Below are 12,732 nucleotides of genomic sequence, written 5' to 3'. Positions count from 1 at the left end.
CCGGGGATTATATTTGGGTTGAAAAAGCACCACATGGAGTGGAATCTCCGGTTGCCGAAGACAGAAGATGGATCTATCCATCGTAGTTCTGGCAGCTGTCGGCATTGTCTTGTTCGAAGGGTTGGTCTTCCTGTTTCTGCTGTTATTGACCGGACCCTTTTCGTTTTGTTCCCCTCCTAGCTTGGCTCTATATCGTCTCTCAATTTCCTATCACTTCCCATAATGATTTTTGAGAGTTTGTATGTTTCCCGTTAGTCTTTTTTTTCCCTTTTGTAATATTACTCCGCATAATAATATGCCAGCTGGCACTTTGTTCAGAAAAAAATATTATATATATTTTATTGGATAAAGTATATAAATGATCTCCGACTTTAGGGTGTTGTTTTGTTGAGTTTCATGATTATTAAAAGTTATAAAATAGTCTTTCAATTATAGAGTGATGCTTTGTTGAGTCTCTCAACTATTAAAAGTTACATAATGGTTAATCGACTATTTATATGTTCTAAAATGAAATATATTTCGTCAAAACTTCACATTCATAAAGCTGCCACTCCACTACACTCATTTTAGAGTAAAACCGCTAATCCACAAATGGCGTCCATGGCTGCAATGTCCGCTACGATACCGATCAACGGTTCTTCCGTTTCATGGAGTCACCCTACATCCACCGCTCCGAATAACTTGTCGTTCTCGACTTCCGCTCTTTTCGGTGACAAGTTTGATTTCAGAAACGTCACAGCTTCCTACCAAACAAAACGGACTCCGTTTTCCATCTCGCCAAAAACCGTTTCGGATTCCAGGAACTCCCATGCATGTCTTGAACCGGAAACTAGTCGAGTAACTTTCCATTTGTTTTTCTGATATGCCGATTGACGTTTTTCGAAATTTGATTGTTTGGCAGAGTGTTTTGGGAATTATATTAGGAGGCGGAGCAGGGACAAGGCTTTACCCATTGACAAAGAAGAGAGCAAAGGCAGTCGTTCCGTTAGGAGCAAATTATAGGCTAATTGCACGTTTTAGCGGTAGTTTTTTAGTCATACAACGGCGTTTTTAAGCGCCGCTAAAAGCACTTGTGGCGATAGGAAAAATGCCGCAAGAAGCGTCGGCCATACCAGCGTCGCTAAAGTTAGCGGCGTTTGAGAACAAAAAATGCCGCAAAAGGTCGAGATCTATAGCGGCGTTTTTGGAACAAACGCCGCAAAAGGTTGACATCTATAGTGACGTTTTGAGAACAAACGCCACAAAAGGTTGACATCTACAGTGGCGTTTTTGGAACAAACGCCGTAGAAGGTCAGATCTATAGTGGCGTTTTTGAAACAAACCCCGCAAAAGGTCAGATCTATCGCAGCGTTTTTAGAACAAACGCCGCAAAAGATCAAGATCTATAACGACGTTTTGGAACAAACGCCGCAAAAGGTCAAATCTATAGCGGCGTTTTTTGATACAAACGCCGCAAAAGGTCAAATCTATAACGGCGTTTTTTTTATACAAACGCCGCTAATTACCTTTTCTTTAGCTAAGATGATTTTGTATATTTCATTTTTGCTCTACATCACCTAAATTTAATATCATCTAACTTTATCTCATTAACAACAATCATACATTTTAATAAAGACACGAGTTATGCAGAAAAATACTTAACAACAAAATAAAATAAAATTTATAAACATTAAAATTAAATGTAATGTAGTTTAACATTGTTCTTTAGAATTTAGTCTACTTTCTTTCACTTTCAATTAAAAAAAATATTGTTTACTAGAATTTAGTCTTCATCGCTCCTTCGTGGAAAAGTAAGTAAAAAATCCCCTAGCTCCGGTTCACTCCTTGCGTGGACAGTTGAGTGATTAGTGTCAACATTTGGGATGCAAAAGATTTAGGTTCCAAAATCACGGATTGCTCTTTCCACTATGTCCCTAGAAATGAAATGTAGTGGCCCATGCTCTAGCGAAGGAAAGGTTGCTTCTTACCGGGGATTATATTTGGGTTGAAAAAGCACCATATGGAGTGGAATCTTCGGTTGCCGAAGACAGAAGATGGATCTATCCACCGTAGTTCTGGCCGCCGTCGGCATTGTCTTGTTCGAAGGGTTGGTCTTCCTGTTTCTGCTGTTATTGACCGGACCCTTTTCGTTTTGTTCCCCTCCTAGCTTGGCTCTACATCGTCTCTCGATTTCCTATCACTTCCCATAATGATTTTTAAGAGTTTGTATGTTTCCCGTTAGTCTTTTTTCCCCTTTTGTAATATTACTCCGCATAATAATATGCCAGCTGGCACTTTGTTCAGAAAAAAATATTATATATATTTTTATTTTATTGGATAAAGTATATAAATGATCTCCGACTTTAGGGTGTTATTTTGTTGAGTCTCATGATTATTAAAAGTTATAAAATAGTCTCTCAATTATAGAGTGATGCTTTGTTGAGTCTCCCAACTATTAAAAGTTACATAATGGTCAATCGACTATATATATGTTCTAAACTCGTTCTTTTCCATTAAAAGATTAGTTGTCTGAATTGAATGTTAACAAGTTGACTGAGATATGATAAAATCGGATCTAGAATTGTTTGAGTTGTATTTTGTGAATTAACTCTCTATTTATATTATGTCATTTAGTCAATGTTTGAAACATTATGCTGTCGAGCTAGTGCTTAAAAGCAACAATTATTCCATTAGACATCATTAAAATATAATTTTATCATATCCCAATCAACATGTTAATGTTCAGTACTCGGAAGACAATCAATTTTTTAATAGTAAATAACTAGATTGAAACATATGAATAATTGGGTAACAATTTTGTAACTTTTAATAATTGAGAGGCTTAACAAAACAACATCTCATAATCAAGGGATCATCTTATAACTTTTAATAGTCAATAGACTCAACAAAATAACACACTATAATCGGGACCATTTATATATTTTACCCATTTTTGTTCTAAAATATCATATTATGCAAGTTTACCGACGTTGACTATATATAAATCTGGCAAGAAAATGATGGGGTAATCAAGGTTGGCCATTCCCCTTTTAGGCAAGACCCAATAGCCAAATGCATTTTGTGTTCTACGTGGTTGCCATTCCCGCCGCCGTTTCACTGGTCAGATTCAATATCTCGGAGTGTATGACCTGAATCTGGCTCAAGAAGAAGGAACAAAAGAATCATACTTTTAATTTCAAAAACTAAATATAGTTTTTGATTAAATCATAAATAAATAATTAAAATCCATTTAATAGGGTTTGTTACGAATTTTAAGCAGCTGACAGTATGACTGAAACAACATCCATAAGTTAATCAATTACTAATTTTGGCACATAAATCCCTTTAAATATGTCCTAAAATGAAATATATTTCGTCAAAACTTCACATTCATAAAGCTGCCACTCCACTACACTCATTTTAGAGTAAAACTGTAACCCCTATACTCGGCCTATGCGTTTCGACTAAGTTTAGTGGATCACATTATGATTCTTAAAGACATTTTCTGAAACCGTTATTCAATCAATGTAAAATCACATTATAAATGTCATGAAATAAATTATACCATCAAAACCCAACTTGTAAATATAATACCAATAAGTAATAAATTAATTTAAAACAGGTCTTCAAAATCAAAATCACAATAAACCGAACAGTAATAGCAAAAGTGTCATCATCCTAAAATACGATACTTTAAAATAAGGTCCATGTCACCAAAATAAAGTCAACTAGCAAGATAAAACATTACAATCAGATATACTTCAAGAGATATGTTGATCCTCCAAGTGCTCGAACCGATGTATCTAACCAACAGTATCTGAAAGGGGGAAAACATTTTCGAAAGGTGAGCTAGGCTCAGTGTGTCCCAATATTACCTTAAAATCACAATAGGTACACTTAACAAATCATAGTCCAGTAAATCTCATAAATTCATAAAAGAGTTTAACTTTTGAAAATCATAGTTTAAACTCTTTTCTTGTACACCATTAGTAATTTCCAAAACTATTTTCCATATAGCTTACTCTAAGCACACAGCAAAAAGAAAGCCAACCTAAGGATAAGCTTTAGAGCTTGTATCCTTAAGCCTGTAAGTTCAAGTCCATATAGCTTACCCTAAGCACACAGCAAGGGAAGCCAACCTAATGTATCTTGGGGCCCCAAGAGTCACATTAGACACATTCTGTTTATTAGCTTGATCAGAGCTATACTAAAGTAATTCAATCTAAAAGTTCAATTGCACCGTGACACAAACTCCATAAATCATCACATTAAATTGGTGCATCAATAAAACAGTAACCAAAGAACTCAGTGTACCTCATATTAAAACCAATAAAATAGTTCAGTAATAATTAGGGAACACACCTCGATAATAGGTTCAAATAGTAGATCTACTGATTGCTGGTTTCACCACGCTCTGCTACAGTTTTCGAACCTAATTTATAATAACACTATATTACTAATGGGTAACATAAATAAATCTTTAAAATCATAAAATTTACGGGTCTTACGGGTGAATACTGGCATACATGGTTTAACTGATCTAGAAGAGCTGGGTCGAGCTGTTGAACGATCCAGAGAGTCTCTTGTACCTTCAAACAATAATAATTTATCAGCCCCAAAATCCTACTTAATTGTTCAAAGCTAAAATTCTTAAGTATATAAGCATTTTTAGGGTTTGACTATCAATTTGGAGGATTTCGGGTTTGAATTTGGCCAAACGGATTGCGGAATCGGAATCAGGACGTCAAAAAACATAAAGTATGACTTTTCAAAAATTTAAATTCTTGGTCAAAGTCAAAGTCAACCACTTTGACCGTCGATTTGGAGGTCTTAGGGTTTGAATTTGAAAAAACGGACTCCGGAAACGGATTCGGGACGTCGGAAACTATCAGAATAGGTATACTCGGAGAAGATTAACGGTCGTTTAATGGTCGGTCAAAGCCATTTTAAGTTTTGGTCAAAAGAGGTCAACAGCCACGGTCAACGGTCGGGTCGGGTCGGGTCAGACCGGTCAAACCGGTTCAGACCGGTCAGACCGGTTCGAACCGATCAAACCCGGTTCAAAACCGGTCAAACCGGTTTTCAGCTACTCACTCTCCCTGCGGCGGCGCGTGTGGCGCGTGAGGCCTCCTCCGGGGGTCTAAAAATTACGAAAAAATTTCTAAAAATTATTTTGAGCGATTTCGAGATACTTACAAAGATCGGTTCAAATTTTTGAACGGCGGAGAGCTGAATTTCAACTCGGCCGAATCTTTGACTGCTCCACCTCCTCACGCGCCGCCGTCGACGGTGAACAAGGTTGATACCGGCGGATTCGTAACGACACAAGGAACACGATGGTGCAGGAGGTGTCATAAACGGAGCAACGATCGGCGGTGAATTTAAGATTTTCCCGGCGATAGAGCTTACAAAAACGTCGAGACTTTGACTGTAAATTCCCGACGTTTGGCAGCGTTTCGCTTCAATTAAATTGAAAGATTTGTTCCTGACTCGATAACGAATACGATGGTTATTTCAAAACGACGATCGGAATTCGGACGGCGTCGGGATCTAAGTCGGAAATCGGCGTAGGGGGAAGGGAATTTGGGAGTGTGATTTTCTGTTTTTGAAACAGAAACCACACGTATATAACATATAACCCCAAACGTACCTAACTTTTTTGGGTAAATTCAGGGCTTATTCCCTAAATTTTCTTTAACTGTAAAACAAGCTCCAAGTTTTAAAATCTTTCAATTTAGTCCCCAATTTTTTGCCAATTTTCACATTTAACCTCGAATTTCAATTAAATACTATTTTATAAATATTCAGGTTGTTACAATTCTCCCCCTCTGCAATAAATTTCGTCCTCCAAATTTACCTTATGAGAATAGTTGAGGAAACTGATCCTCCATTGACTCCAATGTCTCCCAAGTAGCTTCTGAGGGACCTCGGTTACTCCATTGAACTTTGACCATTGGAATACACCTATTCCGAAGAACTCGCTCATCTCTTTCTAAGATCTGGATGGGCTCCTCCTCATATGACAAATCAGGTCTCAGCTCTACCTCATCAACTTGAATGATGTGATCTGGATCTGGACGGTATCGCCTTAACATAGACACATGAAAAACATCATGAATACGACTAAGATGGGAAGGCAACTCAAGCTGATAAGCAACAGGTCCAACTTTCTTCATAATAGGATACGGCCTAATAAATCGCAGACTCAGTTTACCCTTACGTCTAAATCTCAATACTTTCTTCCATGGAGATACCTTGAGAAAAACCTGATCTTGAACGTCAAACTATATATCCTTCCTCCTTTGATCTGCATAAGATTTCTGCCTATCAAATGCCTCTTTCAGACGGTCACGGATCAATCTGACTGTGTCCTCTGTCTCCCGCACTAACTCAGGTCCCAAAGTCTTTCTATCATGCAACTCAGTCCAACAAATCATGGTGCGACACCTACGCCCATAGAGTGCTTCATAGGGTGCTATACGAATGCTGGTCTGGTAACTGTTATTATAAGCGAATTCAGCCAAAGGCAAAAAGTTCTCCCAGCTACCATGAAAATCAATTACATAACCCCGTAACATATCCTCCAGAATCTGAATTACTCTCTCAGATTGACCATCAGTTTATGGGTGGAAGGAGGTACTATAATACAATCTCGTACCCAAAGTCGTATGTAGCGCCTTCCAAAATCTCAAAGTAAATCTCGGATCTCGATCTGAAATGATAGATAACGGAACACCATGCAATCTAACAATCTCTGAAATATACAACCTCGCCAACTTGTCCAACGTATAATTTACCTGTATAGGAATGAAGTGAGCTGACTTTGTAAGTCTGTCAACAATCACCCAAATTGAGTCCTTTTTCGAAGGAGTCATAGGTAAACCATTAACAAAATCCATAGTAATACGCTCCCATTTCCATTCAGGAATCTTGATAGGTTGTAACAAACCTGATGGATGTTGATGTTCCGCCTTAACTTGCTGACAAGTCAAACACCTTGCCACAAAATTCGAGATGTCCTTCTTCATGTCGACCCAATGATACCTCTCTCTCAAATTCCGATACATCTTATCTCCACCGGGGTGCATAGCATATGGACTACTATGAGCCTCCATAAGGATAGTCTACCTCAACTCAGCATCATCCGGCACACAATACCGACCTTTGAAGCATAAAACTTCATCCTGATCAAGGGCATAATCTGAACTTGTCCATTGCTCTACTTGCTCAAAGATGGAAAGCAAGGAGCTATCAAGGGGCTGCTTAGCTTTGATCTCATCAACCAAGGTCGGCTTAACTTGTAATTCTGCTAACAGAGTGCCATCGTCATATAAATTCATCATGGCCATTAAAGATCTCAACTCTGTTACCGCATTTTGACTCAAAGCATCTGCTACAATATTAGCTTTACCAGGGTGATAATCAATCACACAATCATAATCCTTTAGAAGCTCTAGCCAGCGTCGCTGTCTCAAATTAAGCTCCTTCTGGGTCAGAAGATACTTTAAACTCTTATGATCCGTGAAAATGTAACACTTCTCTCCATAAAGATAGTGTCTCCAAATCTTCAAGGCAAAAATCACTGCTGCTAACTCCAAATCATGAGTAGGATAATTACACTCATGCGGTCGCAGTTGACGGGATGCATAAGCCACCACCTTACTTTCCTGTATTAGAACACAACCGAGTCCTGAGTGTGACGCATCACTATACACTGTAAAATCCTTCCCGGACTCTGGTTGAATCAATACTGGTGCTTGAGTCAATACCGCCTTTAATTTCTCAAAGCTCTCCTGTTGTGCCTCACCCCAATCAAACGGTACATTCTTCCTTAGCAACTTTGTCAAAGGAGAAGCAATGATCGAAAAGCTCTCAACAAAACGTCGATAATAACCAGCCAAGCCCAAGAAATTACGAATCTTAGAGATATTCTTGGGTTGTTTCCAATTCAAAATAGCTTCAATCTTGCTTGGATCGACCTGAATACCTCGCGCAGAAATAATATGCCCCAGAAACGACACTTCTTGAAGCCAAAACTCACACTTGATTAGTTTGGCATATAGACGATGCTCACTCAAAGTCCGCAGAACAATCTTCAAATGCTAGTCATGCTCTGCCTCAGTACGAGAATAGATCAGAATATCATCAATAAAGACCACCATAAATTGATCCAAATATGGTCGGAACACCCGATTCATCAAATCCATGAAAGCTGCAGGAGCATTCATCAAACCAAAAGGCATCACTAAGAATTCATAATGACCATATCTAGTGCGAATGGCCGTCTTTGCAACATCAGATCCTTTAACTTTCAATTGATAATACCCCGAACGAAGATCAATCTTAGAGAATACAGTAGCTCCTCGCAACTGATCAAATAAGTCATCAATCCTGGGTAGTGGATATTTATTCTTAACCGTCATCTGGTTCAACTTCCGATAGTCAATACATAATCTTAGCGACCCATCCTTCTTTTTCACGAACAGAACTGGAGCTCCCCATGGTGAAGTACTATGCCGAATAAATCATCGATCGAATAATTCTTGCAATTGGACCTTCAACTCCTTAAGTTCTTTTGGAGCCATGCGATAAGGTGCCATAGAAATAGGTGCAGATCCCGGATAAGTCTCTATCTCGAACACTACCTCTCTATCAGGAGGTAAACCAGGAAACTCCTCTGGAAAGACATCAGGAAACTCTCTAACTGTACGGATTTCTTCGATCGTGGACAATGAACCTTTAGTGTTCAAAATACAAGCAATGAAAGTCTCATATCCCTTTCGGATCATACAATCAATTTCCATCGCTGAAACTATATTGGAGAGATAGCCACGCCGTTCACCAATTAACATAACAGTCCGACCATCTGAAGTCTTTAGAGTAGCCTGCTTGTATTCGCAATCCAGATTTACCTTGTGTTTATTCAACCAATCCATCCCAAGAATTAGATCGAACTTCTCTAAAGGAAGCTCCATAAGATCAGCGAGAAAAATTTCTCCCTGAACCTCGAGAGGACAACGCCGAAATACTTTATTCACTAATATCGCTTGTCCTACTGGACTCGTAACCGTAACATTATTTTCAGTGTTCTCAATCAGAATCTGAAGGTTTCGAGATACCGAGCTCGATACATAAGAGTGAGTGGAGCCATTGTCCAGTGAGCCATTGTCCAGTAATCGTAACATTAGTTTCAGTGTTCTCAATCAGAATCTGAAGGCTTCTCTGAGGGACTGAAGTACGAGTCATTTTCCCGGACTGTGCTGATAACTCCATCGGGCCTGAAAATTTCTTAGATCGTTCCTGTTCAACACGCTCTCTACCAGAAGCTAAAACCTCCACCTCTTCAGCATCTTTGGCTCTGCCCACCAGCACATCAAATATCTCATCCTGATGGGTTACAACTTGCCTACGCAGCTCGTATCTGAGTCCAAGGGCAAATTTACGACATCGATCTCTCTCAGTAGGTACCATACTGAATCCATACTTTAGGAACTTCAAGAACTTGATCTCATACTCAGAAACAGTCATGTCTCCCTGAACCAGGTCTTGAAACTGCTGACGTCTCTGAGCTAAGTAGCGTTCTCCCAGAAAAGGACTTCGAAAGCGATCCTTAAAGAAATTCCAGGTCAAACGATCGGTAGGAACACTACTGGTCACTGACTCCCACCAAGTGTAGGCATTGCCATCTAACATCGCCACAACACCCTGATATATCTTAGTTGAGTCTAAACCCAACTGATCCATGCGTCTCTCTGTATCCTGTAGCCAATCCTCAGCTTCAGTAGGAGCTCCACCAATTTGTCCCCCAAAAGTTCTAACTCCATTGGCAATCAAAGTCTGTGAAATAGAAACCTCAGATACAACACCAGTAGCTCTGACTGCTCCCTGTATTAATTGCAGAAACTGTCTACCAAAATTCTCATCCAATGCAACTCTGGTAGACTCGGACTCAATATTCGTCGCTCCTATGATCGGTGTAGTCATGCCAATACCAGCGGCAGGAGGCATATTCGTTGGGTTCGTAGGAGCATGATCACCTATCGGAGGTGGGGGATCTACCCGTATCTCATCGATTGGATTTGCAAATCTAGCCACTCGACCTCGTCCACGGCTAGTTCGACGACCACGTCTAGCACTCATTTTTTTTGGTAGATCTCGAGTTTACTACAGGAGATAAAACTTAGGGTTAGACAAACACTTGGAGTCTCGAACACAGTTAAAATCTTAATAACTTGTGACATGGCCTTCGTAACTTGTTTTGTAAAATATTTCAAAACCGTATTTTCAATGTGGACTCATACACAGTCCGAGGGTTAAAAACCAAAAGCTATGATACCAATAAATGTAACCCCCTAGACCCGGCCTATGCGTTTCGACTAAGTCTAGTGGATCACATTATGATTCTTAAAGACATTTTCTGAAATCGTTATTCAATCAATGTAAAATCACATTATAAATGTCATGAAATAAATTATACCATCAAAACCCAACTTGTAAATATAATACCAATAAGTAATAAATTAATTTAAAATAGGTCTTCAAAATCAAAATCACAATAAACCGAACAGTAATAGCAAAAGTGTCATCATCCTAAAATACGATACTTTAAAATAAGGTCCATGCCACCAAAATAAAGTCAACTAGCAAGATAAAACATTACAATCAGATATACTTCAAGAGATATGTTGATCCTCCAAGTGCTCGAACCGATGTATCTAACCAACAGTATCTGAAAGGGGGAAAAACATTTTCGAAAGGTGAGCTAGTCTCAGTGTGTCCCAATATTACCTTAAAATCACAATAGGTACACTTAACAAATCATAGTCCAGTAAATCTCATAAATTCATAAAAGAGTTTAACTTTTGAAAATCATAGTTTAAACTCTTTTCTTGTACACCATCAGTAATTTCCAAAACTATTTTTCATATAGCTTACTCTAAGCACACAGCAAAAAGAAAGCCAACCTAAGGATAAGCTTTAGAGCTTGTATCCTTAAGCCCGTAAGTCCAAGTCCATATAGCTTACCCTAAGCACACAGCAAGGGAAGCCAACCTAATGTATCTTGGGGCCCCAAGAGTCACATTAGGCCCATTCTGTTTATTAGCTTGATCAGAGCTATACTATTGTAATTCAATCTAAAAGTTCAATTGCACCGTGACACAAATTCCATAAATCATCACATTAAATTGGTGCATCAATAAAACAGTAACCAAAGAACTCAGTGTACCTCATATTAAAACCAATAAAACAGTTCAGTAATAATTAGGGAACACACCTCGATAATAGGTTCAAATAGTAGATATACTGATTGCTGGTTTCACCACGCTCTGCTACAGTTTTCGAACCTAATTTATAATAACACTATATTACTAATGGGTAACATAAATAAATCTTTAAAATCATAAAATTTACGGGTCTGACGGGTGAATACTGGCATACGTGGTTTAACTGATCTAGAAGAGTTGGGACGAGCTGTCGAACGATCTGGAGAGTCTCTTGTACCTTCAAACAATAATAATTTATCAGCGCCAAAATCCTACTTAATTGTTCAAAGCTAAAATTCTTAAATATATAAGCATTTTTAGGGTTTGACTATCAATTTGGAGGATTTCGGGTTTGAATTTGGCCAAACGAATTGCGGAATCTGAATCAGGACGTCGAAAAACATAAAGTATGACTTTTCAAAAATTTAAATTCTTGGTCAAAGTCAAAGTCAACCACTTTGACCATCGATTTGGAGGCCTTCGGGTTCGAATTTGACGAAACGAACTTCGGAAACGGATTTGGGACGTCGAAAACTATCAGAATAGGTATACTTGGAAAAGATTAACGGTCGTTTAATAGTCGGTCAAAGCCATTTTAAGTTTTGGTCAAAGGAGGTCAACGGTCACGGTTAACGGTCAACGGTCGGGTCGGGTCATACCGGTCAAACCGATTCAGACCGGTCAGACCGGTTCGAGCAGGTCAAAACCGATCAAACCGGTTCAAAACCGGTCAAACCGGTTTTCAGCCGCTCACTCTCCCTGCGGCGGCGCGTGAGGCCTCCTCCGGGGGTCTAAAAATTACGGAAAAATTTCTAAAAATTATTTTGAGCGATTTCGAGATACTTACAAAGATCGGTTCAAATTTTTGAACGGCGGAGAGCTCGATTTCAACTCGGTCGAATCTTTGACTGCTCCACCTCCTCACGCGCCGCCGTCGACGGTGAACAAGGTTGACATCGGCGGACTCGCAACGACACAAGGAACATGATGGTGCAGGAGGTGTCGTAAACAGAGCAACGATCGGTGGTGAATTTAAGATTTTCCCGGCGATAGAGCTAACAAAAACGTCGAGACTTTGACTGTAAATTCCCGACGTTTGGCAGCGTTTCGCTTCAATTAAATTGAAGGATTTGTTCCTGACTCGATAATGAACACGATGGTGATTTCAAAACGACGATCGGAATTCGGACGGCGTCGAGATCTAAGTCGGAAACCGGCGTAGGGGGAACGGAATTTGGGAGTGTGGTTTTCTGTTTTTGAAACAAAAACCACACGTATATAACATATAACCCCAAACTTACCTAATTTTTTTTTTGGGTAAATTCAAGACTTAGTCCCTGAATTTTCTTTAACTCTAAAATAAGCTCCAAGTTTTAAAATCTTTCAATTTAGTCCCTAAATTTTTGCCAATTTTCATAATTAACCTCAAATTTCAATTAAATACTATTTTGTGAATATTCGGATTATTACAAAAACCGCTAATCCACAA

Source organism: Hibiscus syriacus, unplaced genomic scaffold (genome assembly GCF_006381635.1).
Source record: "Hibiscus syriacus cultivar Baekdansim isolate YM2019G1 unplaced genomic scaffold, ASM638163v2 tig00116951_pilon, whole genome shotgun sequence".
Lineage (NCBI taxonomy): Eukaryota > Viridiplantae > Streptophyta > Magnoliopsida > Malvales > Malvaceae > Hibiscus > Hibiscus syriacus.
Note: the sequence above shows the minus strand (reverse complement) of the source record.